Genomic DNA, 17,602 nt, shown 5'->3' on the forward strand with positions numbered 1-17,602 from the left:
GGTCGACGGGCACGTGCACCTTCCGCCGACCACTGGCGACAACATCGATGTACTGTGGAGACCTCACGCCCCACGTGTTGAGCAATTCGGCGGTACGTCCACCCGGCCTAACGCATGCCCACTATACTCGCTCAAAGTCCGTCAACTGCACATACGGTTCACGTCCACGCTGTAGCGGCATGCTACCAGTGTTAAAGACTGCGATGGAGCTCCGTATGCCACGGCAAACTGGCTGACACTGACGGCGGCGGTGCACAAATGCTGCGCAGCTAGTGCCATTCGACGGCCAACACCGCGGTTCATGGTGTGTCCGCTGTGCCGTGCGTGTGATCATTGCTTGTACAGCCCTCTCCCAGTGTCCGGAGCAAGTATGGTGGGTCTGACACACCGGTGTCAATGTGTTCTTTTTTCCATTTCCAGGAGTGTATTTATCTGCACTAGGGAGAGAGAGAGAGAGAGAGAGAGAGAGAGAGAGAGAGAGAGAGAGAGAGAGAGAGAGAGAGATTACGTTTGTGGTTGGTTGGTAGTTGGTTCTCCAGATTTCCACAACATGCTACTGTGAGAACAATGCCATATTTTGCAGAGAGTGGGCTGTGCTACCGAGCGAGGTGGCGCAGTGGTTATCACACTGGACTCGCATTCGGGAGGACTACGGTTCAATCCCGTCTCCGGCCATCCTGATTTAGGTTTTCCGTGATTTCCCTAAACCGCTTCAGGCAAATGCCGGGTTGGTTCCTTTGAAATGGCACGGCCGATTTCCTTCCCAATCCTTCCCTAACCCGAGCTTGCGCTCCGTCTCTAATGACCTCGTTGTCGACGGGACGTTAAACACTAACCACCACCAACAGTGGGCTCTGCTGATCTGTTGCTATTTCAGCAGCGTGTGTCTCAGTTGGTTTGATAACTGTCGTTACGTCTGCCTGATGAGGACTTGTAGCTTTAGTCGTTTCTTGTGGCTTCGGAGGGAACGACAAATGAGTTTTGTGTGCCACCGTCTTGCGTATCATCAGATTAGAGGAATCTCACCTGATGATCTGCTAGTCTCCGGACCGTGATGGTTACCGATTCTTCTACAGATACTGCAAGGATTACTATTGCTGATTGAAAGTAATTGATTAACAAAGAAAACGGGGGGGGGGGGGGGGGGGGAGCCCACAGACCAGTAACGGATAGCTAAAAGAAAAGCAAATATGCTCTCGTAACCGAATTGAAAGAACAGGCATTATCAAAGCAAAAGCATGGTAACTATCCAGACCACAGTTCCTACCCAGGCAATATGCAGGCTTGTGGGTTAAGCCCGGTCCACACGCAACGATCTGTCTGCGCAGACATCGGCTCAGATGTCTGTACACACACAAGGTCGCTGCAAATGTGGTGTGTTCACACGACACAAACCCCAATCTACTGCGCGCCCGCCATCTGTAGGTGTAGAAAAGAATATCAGCGGCAAGCGACTACGCTCTCCGTAAAGGTCAAAAATTTAATTCAGGTATTTTGAAATATAGAAATGGAGGAAGTTCTGTCGTGGTCTGTGTTCGCAACTTGTGTTGGAAAAAACATTCAGACAAACCGCAGGAAACAGAGAGAGTGGTCAAAATGGTGTAGACAGTGGCTGCTAAAGAGAACGCAGTTTTCTCACGTAAATTTATTGCGAGAGTTGCTGGGCGAACCTAACGACTGGCGAAATTATTTGCGGATGGATGTCTAAAGTTTATCTCTTTAAGCTTGTAACCCCTCATATTATGAGACAAAATACTTGTAGGAGAAGGGCAATTTCTCCTCACGAACGGCTGACCAAGCAGATCAAAATACCATAACGTAGGCTGGTATACTTGATCTACTCCTACAACAGATCATCTAGATTTCTGAACTTTGGATGACTTTTCGGTAAACAGTTCGCAACGAATTTTTTTAAAATAAATATTACTGTTTCTCTGTTTTGCCGATGTGTCAACTGCCCGCAATTTTTCAATTAGAACATTGTATGCCTCTGTCTTTTTGTCTTGGTCACTATATACTTTACTTTTAATCTTCCACAAACACGGGTGGTTTCTATATATTTCAATGAATTCACTTACAAACTCTCGAGAACACTAAAGAGAATCAGCCATTTTAATGCCCTGTGCGCACAAATACAAACACTAGACTGAGCAAACAGCTGTTTCGCGCCAGATTTGCGGCGATCTCCTGTCCACACGCTCCAACTTGTCTGCGCAGATGTGGTTTGAAGCCACAAATTTCAGAGGTTTCGCTCAAACCTCCCAGGTTTGCACACGCCTCAGGTTGGTGCAAATCTGCGCAGATGTGATGTGATGAGCGCGGACAGACCGTTGCGTGTGGACGGCCCTTCAGGCCTCAACTACATGGAAAGACACAAGATACGAACCCTGATAACAGTAACTATTTCAGTCCCTAGAGAGTTTTGATGCACCTTAATAAAAAATGGACTCCAGAATTCGAATCATAAGATATGGTAATAAGTCATGAGTAGGAACACATACGACCACACGGACAGGGGCAGCACGAAAAAGACTACCGAATTAACAATGATAAAACCAGGAGGCTGATCTATGGCATTTCAAACAGATTTTTTTTTTTCGTCTTAAAGACGGTCGGCTTTGCTATGAGCAGTCTGCCGCGAACGGCTTGATACCATCCGCGGTAATGGTGCCTCGTTGCTTCCATGTCACACACTGAGCCTATCAAGCACTGCAAAGAAGCCGAGAAGGCGACTCTCATTAGGTCTGCAATATCGGGTCTTCGCACACTGTATGGTTCAAATGGCTCTGAGCACTATGCGACTTAACTTCTGAGCTCATCAGTCGCCTAGAACTTAGAACTAATTAAACCTAACTAACCTAAGGACATCACACACATCCATGCCCGAGTCAGGATTCGAACCTGCGACCGTAGCGGTCGCTCGGTTCTAGGCTGCAGCACCGAGAACCGCACGGCCACTCCGGCCGGCGCACACTGTATGCTTCCTCGGAGAACGAAAGGTCCGTGCTAAGTTTGCAATACTCGCGTGGCAAAAGGTGCCTGGTCGTTGGCGACGCCGGCGTACCTCCGCACAACCGTCTCATTAACGTGGATTTTGAAACAAACGGTCACTGGATCTTCTGCAGTTCCTCGCCATCGCGAGGAATTTATAAATTGTTTGATACGTGGCTCAGAAATTTCTCTGTCACCACCATCTGATATCCTTTCCTCGGGCAAGCTATCTGTGGTTACAAGTGGCCTGAGAAAATTGCTTTTAATGCATAATAAAGCGAATTAAATCCGCCGGCTTTTTAATAAAGAGGTATCAGCCCAGAGCGTACTACCACTGAACACGTAATCGTATCAGCAATCCGAATCTGTGACTGGAACACTGGTTTTAACATTTTTTATTATTATTACGACCTCTCTTTGCATAGGGACTCGGCTGGATCGCTGTACAGGCTTTGACACGTGCTCTAAACGTCCTTAGAAAGTATGCGTGAGTCGGCCGTTGTGGCCGAGCGGTTCTATGCGCTTCAGTCTGGGACGGCTTGACCGCTACGGTCGCAGGTTCGAATCCTGCCTCGGGCATGGATGTGTGTGATGTCGTTAGTGAGGTTTAAGTAGTTCTAAGTTCTGGGGGACTGATGACCTCAGACTTGAAGTACCATAGTGCTCAGAGCCAAAGTATGCGTGTTACGGACTCCACCCTGGAACAGTAATTACCCTCTCATATGTAAAGAATGAATCACAGTACTTGCCATCATCACTAATCTAGTAAACGAGTGTTATTGGACTCATTTTCTTTGTTGCAGACGCTACCTTGATTTTATTCGTATTTACTGAAACTGTTACTCTAGACTCATGAAGAAAGGAAAGAACTTTGAAGCAAACTGTCGTTGCATTCACCTGTACTGATTCTGTAATTCACGGTAAACCGATGCAACGCGGCAAGTGACTGGTTTACGCTCCTTCTCTCCTAATGGAACTCCGGAGTCGTAACGTGCAGTACGTTGTTACACTTCTGTGATAAATGAGCTACCTATTTCTTCTCACAGTGAGATAATTAGTTTGAAAAATGGTTCAAATGGCTCTGAGCACTATGGGACTCAACTGCGGTGGTCATTAGTCCCCTAGAACTTAGAACTACTTAAACCTAACTAACCTAAGGACATCAGACACATCCATACCCGAGGCAGGATTCGAACCTGCGACCGTAGCAGTCACACGGTTCCGGACTGCGCGCCTAGAACTGCGAGACCACCGCAGCCAGCAATAATTAGTTACACATTTATAGAAATTACTCTTGTGGAAATAAATGATCATCCCCATTGTTGACTTCTGAGCAGATTCCGAGTGACCGTCACAGTTTACGAGCTCAAGACCCAGGCAGCCATAATAGTCCGAAAAAACAATTAATCAACTGCTCATCTGCTTGAAAAAGAAAAATAATCGGCAGAATCTGTGCAGTACATGCGAGCAGTTCTTTGTGAACGGAACTGATTCCACCAATTAATTCAGCTGTGCGTGAGATCATCAACAGCGGCGCGAAACGTGCGCGCTGCGTTGCGTTATTTATACGATGCAGCTTATTTAAATTAACTGCCGCGTCCATTGTCCCCGTAAAATTACCATTCCGCATTCAATGATACGGGCCGGGACGGGTACCCAGGGGGCTAAATACATTTTGATTGCTGAATTAATGGCCTCGTCGCTCGGTCGCTATTAAAGGCGCACTCGTACGGCGCAGCAGCTCGGCATATGTCCCAGTCGCGAACTCCGCCCCACTGTCTGACGAGGCGTGGCGCAGCTCTACTGCGGTTTGACACCGGAAAGTTGTGACGAAATAGTGTTTGGCGGTGCGCGTGCAAGTGCCGCTCGGACAGTTCAGATACCCGTATTAGCTTCTCCGCAGAGTCGCCACTGATATACGAACCGTGGTTTTTACTTTCAAAATCTTTTCTTAAAGAATTCTTTTTATTTACTAGCGATTCATCAAGATCATCAACACATTTAAACACACTATGTGGGAGTAGTTGCCAGTGGGTAACTCATAAAACAGATTTAAAAATTATAATCAGAAATAACATGTTTTTTCTGACAGTATGAGCTTTCGGGCTGAGAACCTTGCCGCTCCATTTTAACACGGCCGTAGTCAAGACCGCTCACAACAATGTCTGAAAGACTGCACTGGTGCAAAGGTGCAACACACCAGATTACTTTAAACGAAAAATTTTAACAACTCACACATACACAAACCATGCATCCCATGAGAGGGATGGAAATGGTACAAAACACACAAATTATTCGCTACCAAAAGTGCAACTTGTTTTTAAAAGAACTGTTACCTTGGAAGGGTGGCAACTTTATACAGGGTGTTACAAAAAGGTACGGCCAAACTTTCAGGAAACATTCCTCACACACAAAGAAAGAAAATGTTATGTGGACATGTGTCCGGAAACGCTTACTTTCCATGTTAGAGCTCATCTTATTACTCCTCTTCAAATCACATTAATCATGGAAGGGAAACACAGCAACAGAACGTACCAGCGTGACTTCAAACACTCTGTTACAGGAAATGTTCAAAATGTCCTCCGTTAGCGAGGATACATACATCCACCCTCCGTCGCATGGAATCCCTGATGCAGCCCTGGAGAATGGCGTATTGTATCACAGCCGTCCACAGTACGAGCACGAAGAGTCTCTACATTTGGTACCGGGGTTGCGTAGACAAGAGCTTTCAAATGCTCCCATAAATGAATGTCAAGAGGGTTGAGGTCAGGAGAGCGTGGAGGCGTTTCCGGACACATGTCCACATAACATCTTTTCTTTGTTTGTGTGTGAGGAATGTTTCCTGAAAGTTTGGCCGTACCTTTTTGTAACACCCTGTATTCTAAACTGACCATTTAAATAAAAACCTATGAAATGCAGTCTTACATAAAATGTACAAACATGCTCTACATTACACATACCACCTCTCAAGATGATAGGCAAGATAAGAACATATTTAAGGAATTCGGCCCTTACACCTTAAGCAATAAATTCGTTAACACCGAATCCGACAAACATCACAGAGGCAGCTATTACGTATGGCAGATTGACAGACACTAATTGCCTAACAAATGCGGACGAGAGAGAGACGAGTAAGTTGGGGACGAGAGACTGACCAAGAACACAAGTAGAATTTAACAAGTAAATGAAACAACATATCACGAATCACTTAATCACTTAATCTTTAATAAACTGCGATGTCTGGCGAAGACCTGGCGCAGCACGCCCAAATCCGTCTCCCGAACCGTCCGCTGCCGGCCGCTTCAGCTGACGCAGGATGGCACGCCGATATCCCGTCGTCGCAGCTCTCGCCGGCCAGACCGATATCGTGGGTTGTCCTCTCCTGTTGCTTTCGTGTCTGCCGCGAAGCCACTACCCGTCGCTATACGGCGCGGCCCACTGGACTGACGTGGTCACCTCACATGGCGTACAAGTCATCTGGTGTCTCAGTGCGCGACCGACCAACCGATCGATCCAACCGCCAATGCCCATTGCCTGAGCAAACTCGAGCAGACTGGGGGCTTAACACATACTAGCACTCCGGACGACAGAGAGACACTGACTGCCCCACACTGACCCGGTTAACCAAGTGGCCCGACTCTCTGCCTAGCCAGCTCATAGCGCCCATTAAACGCACGTGAACAGTCAACTTTTCCCCTTTCCCACCGGAGGGAGACACCAAAGCTGCGATTGCCACAGCGGCGCCATCGCCAGAAACGGAAGGCGACTGCTTTACACTACGCGCTGCGGCTCGCTCTTCAAAACAGGAATTTTACCACGGTTGAACAGTACGAGCTGCATTTTTTTTAGTTGCATTACGACTACTAAGGTCTGCCAGCTTATTACTTTAAGCAAGCCTTAGTGCTCCACACAGACCTCTTAGCCAGTTCCAGTGGCCACGATCTTGCAGCAAAATTGTGTTACTCATTTGAGGTCACTGGCACAGTTGCCCATGCAGCACTGCGTGGCGGTGGAGCTACGTGAACTTCTTTTGTCTGCACTTTGCTGTTATCTTTTATTCACTTACAGCAGTTACACTTGTTTTTTTGAACAAAAACACCGGAATTCGGAAGTAGAAAATTATAAAATTATGGCATATTCTAAGAAGAGAATAAAAGAAGAGAGGATGTAGTAGATATAGATACATTTTCACCGACACCACCTGGGAAAGGGGACTTGGTATTGAACTGCCAGTCCAGCGCCCCTGTAGTGCTACCCATTTTAGTAACAACCCACATGAATCCCTCTTCGGGAAAACTCGATTTGCTCAGTCCATGCGGATTTAATCTACGTTCGTGTTGTCTGTTAGTGTCGTGTGAGTTAATGTTTTTTAGGTTACATACCAGCTATCGCTACTAGGTTATTTAGCTAACAAACTCTGCCTGGCTTTGGGACAATATCGTGCCTCAATGTAACCTAATTCAGTTATGTGCTGTTCCTACATGGCTGTAGGAGAAATAACAAGCCATCACTAACCTATCATCAGTCCTGTAAAAAGATTTTTGTAGAATAACTTTAGAACTTTTTTAAGTAGTGGGCTCATTATTTTGTATAATTGCTTAATGTTCATGATCTGTTTCTCTTGTGTATTTACACTGTTTGATTTTGCCTGCTTACTTTACAAAAAATTATTTTACAGTCAAATTATTACATTTACAACGATGTGTTCATTTATGTAACTACTTAATCATATTTTGTGCACATGACTCAAACAACGACGTAATGTAGTTCAGTACACCGCCCTCAGTCACCAAATAGAAATATCTCCATTTATACCGTTTACATCTTGTATTACGACGGTCTACAACGTTCCACAAATGTAGTACAACACCATTATGTTACAATAAAGCTCAAAACAAGTTTCAGAAAAGACTTTTTATGCCAAGCTTTTAACATATATATCTGTACCCATGCGAAGTATGTAAAGAGCCATAGGATGCCTAAAGTGGCGGAACTGGGACGATAATACACGTGATAGGTTGGTGCTGCACAACAGAGATGACAATTTACAGGATGTGCTGAAACTTTCCGACCGATTAACACAGTGTAACGGGCTGGGAAATTGAAAGAGAACCGTTGAGTTTCGTGTGTGGTGATCCCACTAATACAGCTATCTTCGCACAATTGACGGACGGCCCATCCGTACCGCTTGACTTCAGCACCTAGTCCCTGGCTTTGCAAACTTTATTACAAGCAGGGATTTAGCGAAGAAATGACCGCGATAAAGACTGGAGCGCTGCTTCCAGAAAGTACTTTACTATGCAGTGAAATATGCACTTTTGTGTGATTCTTCCAGTCAAATTCAGACTCTGCATGTGACGTGAAACCGAACCTGCACGTGTGTGTCTCCTAGGTGGTACTCTGGCGGACTGAGCTGAGAGTTCGACGTAATCCAACGAAACTGCATGTTAATGATGACAGCAATGTGCGCATGTAACTACTCCTACAATATCTACCCTTACACATCTTAACATTGCATGTATATCAAGCAGTATTTGCGCGTGTACCGCCTACAAACTCGAGAAGTTCTTCTCATCAGAGACGCACGAAACTATTCACTCACCTCCATTTCATGCTCATATTCCGCCCTTGAATTAAAGCTGCGTAGCTAAGTAAGTTATCGTAGTGAAAGATATTTACATCCCATTCATTACAGTTAGTCACAGCAGTTTTCTTAGCTGACCACTGGTTAGCGCAGCCCACGCTGAAAATGTGTGTGTGTGTGTGCGTGATGCACGCAGTGTTCCCCCGCCCCTCTGGCCGTGCGTGAGACTCCCCAGGGCGTGCCACGCCCACCTCGTTCTCCGCCCCCACGCAACGTGAGGCTGTCTTCCTTTCCACTTGAAATCCCCAGCCAGCCTTAAGTGCTCGGATCTCCTACTTAGGCTGTTCCTCCTCCTCCTGTGAGCCGTATTACTTCACTAAAACGATTTCACTGTCTCGCTAGCCTCTACAAATAAGGTCTGTCAATAGTTAGTCCCTCTGCTAATAACGTAAAGGCCAAGTTTCAGAAACGACGTGATGTCCATGGATTGTCACTGGATTTAGCCTATTTAGGCAACAAGTGAGATTTCGACGCATGTGCAGTTTTCAAGTGACAACTGCTCCAACACAGAATTCCGGTGTATTCTCGGGTTTCCAGCTGCGTACAACCTTTAAGATACCGCTACGTTGTTCACACCCTTTACTGAGTGCTCAGCGTGTCTGACTGCCATGCAGATGGCCCGGGTTCGATTCCCGGCCGAGTCGGAGATTTTTCTCCGTTCGGGGACTGGGTGTTGAGTTATGCTCATCATCATCGACACGCAAGTTGCCCAATGCTGCGTAACTGAAAAGACTTGCAAGTCGGCGGCCGAACATCCTCAGGCGAGGACTCCCGGTCGTCAATGACATACGATCATTTCATTTTTTTTTTTTTTTTCGCCTCTGCGTTTTAGTGAGTGTCGTACTCACCGTCCCCCCCCCCCCCCCCCGCCTCCCGCGGAAGCATTTCATCCACATACAGTTTAATAAAGAAAGCAGATACTGTCAAGTGAGAATAGTACCTAACTATTGGTTCAACAACACTTAGTTGCAAAATACGGACGCATATTATTTCCAGAAGAATTGATAGACTGGTAAAAGCCGGCCTCGGGGAAAATCAGTTCTGGTTCCGTATAAATGTAGGAACGTGCCAGGAAATACTGACCCAACGTTTTCTCTTAGAAGCTAGGTTAAGGAAAGGCAAAACTACGTTTACAGCATCCGTAGACTTAGAGAAAGCTTTTGACAATACTGATTGGAAAAATTTATTTGAAGGTATGAAGATAACAGGTGTAATACACATGGAGCGAAAAGTTACAGCTTGTTCACAAACCAAGCTGCAGGAATAAATATGGAAGGACATGATAAGGAAGCAGGGCTGTAGTGTATCCAACAAGAAAAATCGAAATTGAATTAAAATTTAAGGAGAAGAAATAAAAATTTTTATGTTTGCCGATGACGATGCAATAGATAGTGCCATGGAAAAAGCTTAGAAGATATCGAGGAAAGAAAAGAACAGTAATGTAATGCAGTCGAATTAAATCAGGTGATGCTGATAGAATTAGACGGGGTGGGGGGGGGGGGGGCGGGATGAGATACTAAAAGCAGTGGATGACGTTTGTTGTTTGGGCTCTATAAGAGCTGACGATGGCCGAACTGGAGAGTATATTAATTGCAGATTCACTGTAGGAAATGTATTTGCCTGGAGTGTAGCTTGGTATGGAAGTGAAACATGGACTAAAAGTTCAAACAAGAAAAGAACGGAAGCTTTTGAAATGTTACAAAAGAGTGCAGTAGATTAGATGCATAGATAAAGTAATGAGGAGTTAGTCAACATGAATCGAGGAGAATGAAAACTATGGCACAAATTGATTACAAGAATGGGCCAGAGAATGGGCCAGTTCATAGGATACATTCTGAGCTATCAAGGAATTATCACTTTTTTAGTGGAGGGAATTGTATATACCTGTGTGCTGGAGGGAGGGGGAGGGGAGGGGTGTAAAAATTGTAGAGAGGAACCATGTGATCAGTCATCTAATATCTCAACTGTTTCTGGTATACAGGAGAAATTTGAACTGCCGATAGAAACCTGTGTCGGCTTTCACAGGAGATTAGGTCTGTCTACGTAGCTGCTAGCTCACCCTTCTGCACTGGCTATTGTGGCAATCAGTTGCTATCACTGAATAACAAACAACATTGCGAGAAGTTTCACCTCAGAGTACAAAGTCACATTTGCTGCCGAAGGGATGGTCTAATGGCAAACGCCGGTGCCTGAACTTCGACGCTCTGTAGCGTCCTTGTGTGACGTTTCCAGACATTGGTTCCTGTCCTCGGTTTGTTCCTCAAGACACCTTCTAAGGCCATTCGAAGTTTGTTGCTACATTTCTGTGCACAATATGTAATACCCATAAATACCAGTCGTTCAGTTGCTGAACAGTAGAAGACAGGTCCTCAGTTACATAGCCATTCGGGCCGGCCGTTGTGACCGAGAATTTCTAGGCGCTTCAGTCTGGAACCGCGCGACCGCTACGGTTGCAGGTTCGAATCCTGCCTCGGGCATGGATGTGATGTCCTTAGGTTAGTTAGGTTTAAGTTGTTCTAAGTTATAGAGGACTGATGACCTCAAATGTTCCTCAGAGCCATTTGAAAAGAGCCATGCGAGAACGGCTGTGTGAGCGTCCTCATCGTTGGAAAAATCCCCCATCCCAGTGCTCCTTCAACTTGCCAAAAAGATGGAAATCGTTCGGTGCAAGATCAGGACTTCCCGATCACCATCATCCACGTAGGTGCGGAATACGACAATATAGTCGGTGCATACATCGCCAAACCTTTACGGCCAATCTTTGTGCAATTTACACGTATTACCGACCCGAATAGTGCTGCCCTCCTTACTTCAAAGTTAGAGCATGTTTGGATATTGTGCGCCATTGCACTCGCTCACTTAAATACCTACTATGTGAACTACAGCAGAACTGTCTCCAGGAAACCCGAAATCCGTACTCTCTTCTGACAGTGCGCGTTATTGCCCTAGCGTGGGAAGAGATGTGTAAATCACTTTCTGAAGTTTCTTCGTATTATGTTTGCACTTTTCTTTTCACTGAAGACACTGGACTGGTATTCACAGGACGGCGATTTATATCCCTGCCCGGGTAGCCACAGTTAATAGTTGCGTAATCTTTTTCTACATCATTGCAGGAGAATTTAGGGATGGTCCCTCAGAACGGACACGAGCGATTTCCCTACCTTCCCTCCGTCAATCCCAACTTGTGTCTGGAAATTACGGGGAGCATTCATTAAGTAATACAACTCATTTTTTTCTGAAAGCGGGTTGGTTTTATTGAGGATTCCAATACACATTACTATTCCCTCCCTTTTGGCGGCAAAACCCTATTTTTCAACATAATCTCCGTTGAATGGGACAGCCTTATACTGCCTTACAGTACCACTCTACCGGTCGACGGCGGCGCCGACATCTTTCTGTATCAATAACCCCTCCATCATTCACCTACTGCTTCCCGCAGAGTGGCATCTCTCATTGGGATAGGATACGGGCTGAAGGATGGATGAGGATGAACAGTCCGATGAAGTTTTGCGAGCTCCTCTAAGGTGCGCAGACGTGTGTGATGCCTTGCGTTGTTGTGGCGACGATCATGCTGAAGTCGTTTCTTCAGTTTCTTGACGATATCACTGCAGGAGACGCGGCTGTGTTCGCTGGCCGGCACGTGGGAGATCGGACAGGTTTGCGCCATGCTGTTGCGATGATGGCAGACGCCTCACCTTATGACTTAAGATGCTTTTATTCATTACCATGTCTCCGTAAACGTTCTGCAAGCGCCTATGAATATCTGCGATGCTCTGGTTTCCCGCCAAAAGAAACTCAATGACAGCGCTCTGCTTGGAACGCAACTCCATTACAGACGCCATTTTGAAGGGTACTTGCGGCGCTGCTACCTATCGGAAGGGCATGAAACTATAGGGGATGAAGCAAGAATATTCCATGATGTCCACAACGACTTCAACATTTTCCCTATTGAAGTAGGACTAACAAAATAATGTGATTGCATTAGCTATTGAACACCCGTCATATCTCCACTTTTGCCAAGAGCCAGCTGATTGGTATTAATATTCACTGATGCACTGCCATAACTACATGGAACAGTTTCACAAGTACAGAATACAACCGACATTGTAAAAAACAGTAATTGATCTTATCGTATTGTTTGAACTGAATCATATACACAGGGAGACAATACAACGTGATCTTAGCCCAGTGTTGCCTGCATCGAAATTGAGTTTATTGTGCTGTTTGTCTCCCTTTAATTTTAGTAAATCCAGCTTGTACCTTAAAGGATAGTAGGAGGCTTTATCGTATTATTTAATAACTGTTGTTACTGTAATATTTTTTCAGGCTTTGCTTATTTGTTTTCTGACATTAATGAGTGCTTTTCAATTGTTACAGGTAGGAGAGAACAGCTACTCCACTTTTCCGCTTCAGTAAGTAAATTTCGAAACTACGAGTGCTTTTCAGTGTCAGAAATGCTTCCATTTTTAGCAGCGTGCACACCATTACGAACATTTGTAAGAAGTTAAAACTGAGTGCCCGATCCGGATTCCAGCGCTGAAGATATTTGAAGTAATTAATGTTTGAATGTCCGAACCTGTTTATGTGCAGGCTTCAATAGAGCGATCTGTCTGACACTTCTCTCATAAGAGGGATCCGATTCAATTATTTTATTCCAATCTTTGCTGCCACCCTCCAAAAAAAAATTATGGCCCTTAAGGTATGAATAATTTTTTATAAACTTATATTTCAATCTCTCTCTTACCGTACAGTTTTGCTTCTTCAAGTGTCACAGCAGTTGTTGCTCGACCTCTTAGGCCGGTACTGTACTGTCAAGTTGTGTTTGACAAAGTCTCTTTTAAAAATAAAATTTAACACTAATAACGGACTTTGTCAAGGATAGGCCTTGGTCAAGTTTTCTTTGATCAAATCTAGAGTCTCGCCTTAGTGTGCTCACTGCGTGGAGAAATGTAACCATTTGGAGCGCTAGCATCGCTGCAGTTGTTTGTCGTTTAATGTAGTGTTTATATATATATAAACATGGCCTCAAAGTCCGTGAATACACGTGACGTTGGCGCATGTGCAGTGAACGAACTATGACGAAATATTTGATGCAGAGTAAAACCCGTTTTGCGCCACGTCAAAGATCATTGTCAAAGGACCATGATGAATGTTTGATCAAATTTCTTTGTAAACGAATATTTGATACTGTAATAACGGCCTTAACTTATGTTTTGTTGTCCTGTCCCTTCGTCTTGTCAATGTTTCCCACATAACCCCTTTCTCATGATTTCTTACTTTGTCAGTCCATTTAATTTTGAGCATTCCTCTGCAGCAGCATCTCAGAATCGGTTCGACTTTCTTCTTGTTCGGATTTGCCCCAGTCCATCGTAGACAACCACACAATACTGCGCTCCAAACATACACGCTCCTTTCGCTTGTTGTTTCTTGCCAGCTGTAGCCACTGCATTTACATCACACTCTTTCTTTTGGGTGTTCGTTTCCTTTACTCCGTGAAATCGCATTGTCAGCTGTCACTATTGAAATATTATTGACGATGTTTGCCTCGCTTCAATATATTGAAGGTTTGACAAAGTAATAAATATTGAATATGTTGTGGCCACTTCAGGATAGAGGCGGCTTTATTTATTTATAATTTCTGAGAGCACTTCTCGTGGAGAACAGTGGTCCGGCAAAGAGTAATTTAAAAATTGGCACAAAGTCTCGATTGCAAAAACATTTATTTTGCAATAACCGCTTTCGGTCAGTTTTTGATCATCTTCATACTCTCATACCCTGAGGCCTACCGTCATGGTGTGAAGGTCTGAAGATGATCAAAAACTGACCGCAACGGCTACCACAAAATTAGTGGTTTTGTAGATCAGACTTTTTGTGCCCATTTTTAAAGTAATTAATTATTTATTAATTCTATTTCTGAAAAAAAGTTCTGCGACGTTCTACAGCGTGATCGCTTCTAAGATTAATCCGACTTGCTAGCTACTAAACTGCATATTACGTAATTTTTGGAACATACGCATACAAAAGCGCCACAAACGAACTTAAATTTTCTTTCCACTTGTGCATCCGTTGGGGATACAGAGCCATCGAAAATGTGCAGAGCTGAAGCCAGAAATGATGTGCACAATAAACTAGCTTTCCGCTCAGCAGGTTTTTTTAAATTGAAGAGCAGGGTGCAATCACGGCAGTTTAGCCAAGTCCTTTTTCACCTGTATCAAAGACTCTCCCGGCATAAAACGTAGGCTTTTATACTTTTTGTCACCCCCCACCTACCCGCCGCCTATTCCCGGGAGACCGGATGCGGTATTAACTTTTATCGGTTTTAAGCGCGCGTCCTTATGGGACATTTAAGCGGATCGATAAAACGTAATGAGAGTAACGACCGCGTCGGGCCGGCATTTCGGATTAGCGAGACCTGGCGCCCCCTGTTGCCCAGGCCGGCGATGGCAGCGCTCTGATAGCAAGCGGACGCCGCGATAACTGCAAAACCCACACGCCGGCCCCCGCTCATTATTATTCTCGCTCCTACGGCGCCGTTCTTTTTACGATCTGACTCGAGAAATTCGCTTTCAGGAACCTCCGATGAAACCTTTTTAACAGGATGCGCAGATTCCGGTGTAGAAATTATAGTGGCGACCCCGAAGATGGAGTTTACAATTACCGAGCGGCGCGACAAAAGAGTGGGGTCGTAGAATTCGATTGTCCTCCCCTCTTAGGTAAGAAAAGCGCGAAGGGAAGCATTACTGCAGAAAAATCTGGAACTGGACGGAAAAGGAGAAACTCAGGAGGCGTGAGCCAAACGCAGACTGATTCAGAAAGGAATAACACATTACAGTTGTTTATTGCAGACAAATGGCCTTCAAATGGCTCTGAGCACTATAGGACTAAACATCTGTGGTCATCAGTCCCCTAGAACTTAGAACTACGTAAATCTAACTAACCTAAGGACATCACACACACCCATGCGCGAGGCAGGATTCGAACCTGCGACCGTAGCGGTCGCTCGGTTCCAGACTGTAGCGTCTAGAACCGCTCGTCCACCCCGGCCGGCAGTGACGACAGAGGCCGCAAACAATGAGCTAGATCTTGTCTTCCACTGCTTCCAACCCAAAGTTGTGGGGTGGTGCTAAGATGACGCCGCACTCCAAGGTAAAAGTGAGGCGGTTTGCCGTCATGCATAAACACGAAATCTATTAAATGTTCGCGAACCTGCGGAAACAACCAATTTTGCGACTTGTACAGGTATGACATTCCTGTCGCAGTTTCTTCTACAAAAAAGGGAGGTCCATAAACTTTGTGAACAGAAGCGGCGCAAAACACATTCAGTTTTATTAAGTCTCTCTCTAGTTCGACGAAGACTCCTGGATTTTGGGACTCTCAAATTCTTATATTATTATTGTGGTTTACTTTACGCCATAGATGAAACGTCCGAACAGATGAGTTGTTCGGAAAAAGTGTGCTCTGTCATATCCTGGAGAACTGAAATGCAAAATTCGTACATTCCGTTCTAGTCGTTCCGATGGAATTGCTGCAGTAACTGCAGCCTAGAAAGGTTTCATATGCACGCGTTGTCCGTCTTGTAGAGTGTCGAGGGGTCCGTGAGAACGCCTGTAGTGTAAGTTTGACGTTCTCATCAGACTTGCGGGGCCGACCAGTACTGTTCCCTTTACATATGCAACCAACTTCAAAGACGTTTTTATGCGAGTCATAAATCTGCTTGTGCAAAGGCGGCTTCTTGCTCAATCTGCGGCGGAATGCACATTGCACTTGAACAATGGGCTTACTTAGCGCAGATTCCAAACACAAAATAATTTATCGTGTAGTGCAGTCGCCATGTCGACACCAACAAACAAATTAAAATCTTCCTCTATCCAGAGACATGGGCAATGTGCCCTGAATTTTATAGTTTGTCTGTAATGAAGAATTGAAATCTGTTCTTTCCTTATGAATCGCCATGTGTAATAGTGAGGTATGTAAAAGTGTGCTAATTGTATCATTATCTCTGCTGTAAACTGCCATGACAGCCAAATTTAAGAATTTACTTAAGTACAAGAGGAGAGTGGACGTCTTACAGCCATTCCACAGTATACTTAAAAGCGATGGCCATAAGTAGCAGTTCAGCTTGTAATATTACCCTCCCATACATCACCGTTAAAGTCAAATTTATTGCACAAATCTTGAAAATTACGAGAGGTTCAAATGGCTCTGAGCACTATGGGACTGAACATATGAGGTCATCAGTCCCCCGGAACTTAGAAGTACTCAAACCTAACTAACATAAGGACATGACACACATCCATGCCCGAGGCAGGATTCGAACCTGCCACCGTAGCGGTCGCGCGGCTCCAGACTGTAGCGCCTAGAACTGCTCGGCCACTCTGGCCGGAAAAATTACGAGAGGAGTAAGATTCCAAAAGAAGAACTTTTTTACTTATCTTCATTATCTCGTCGTCGATGGCTCAAACTCTTATCTAGGAATATTTTCTTGCATCTGGAAATTTCGATTTCTCACGTTCGTGTTGACAAAATAACTGTTGAAGAGCTGTCTGTTGCTGTGAATATCCTTTTATTTTATCCCATTCTTCTAAATGACACTGACTGTACAATTTCCACGGCCAAGAAACCAATAACTACGTTTTTGTTGACAATTTTAGCAAAATACGTGCGTTTCCTTCGGAGGCATGCCCACCACTACTTACATTCTACCGTACTCACAATATTCCAAAGACATTACAAAGACAAAGAGTTTACAGAACAAAATATGAATCAGCGCTAAAATATATAATTATTTTATCAATTAATCCAGAAGTGAGTTTAATAATTGGCGTTCAATTGTGCAATTAAAAATATGAATTTTATGGATGCCACAAATTTCGTAATTTCAAATATTTTTAAAAGAAGAGTAATTTTAACTGTTAGTACATATCGATTGTAACACATTAATTTCTTTTTTATACATTTTAGCCTGAA

At 44.6% G+C, this 17,602-nt stretch overlaps 1 protein-coding gene across 5 annotated transcripts in view; it reads left to right on the forward strand.

Moving 5' to 3' along the window:
- Positions 1-17,602, forward strand: part of LOC126282042 (fat-like cadherin-related tumor suppressor homolog) — a 1,587,586-nt gene that overhangs the window by 630,749 nt on the left and 939,235 nt on the right. For 4 of the 5 annotated variants that reach the window (XM_049981457.1, XM_049981458.1, XM_049981459.1 and 1 more), the window contains one exon: positions 13,013-13,047. The exons of the other annotated variant lie outside the window; for it this stretch is intronic. The gene's annotated coding sequence lies outside the window, so the exon portion shown is untranslated. The remainder of the gene's footprint in view (positions 1-13,012; positions 13,048-17,602) is intronic. 5 annotated transcript variants of the gene reach the window in all.

This window comes from Schistocerca gregaria, chromosome 7 (assembly GCF_023897955.1).
Source record: "Schistocerca gregaria isolate iqSchGreg1 chromosome 7, iqSchGreg1.2, whole genome shotgun sequence".
Taxonomy (NCBI): Eukaryota; Metazoa; Arthropoda; class Insecta; order Orthoptera; family Acrididae; genus Schistocerca; species Schistocerca gregaria.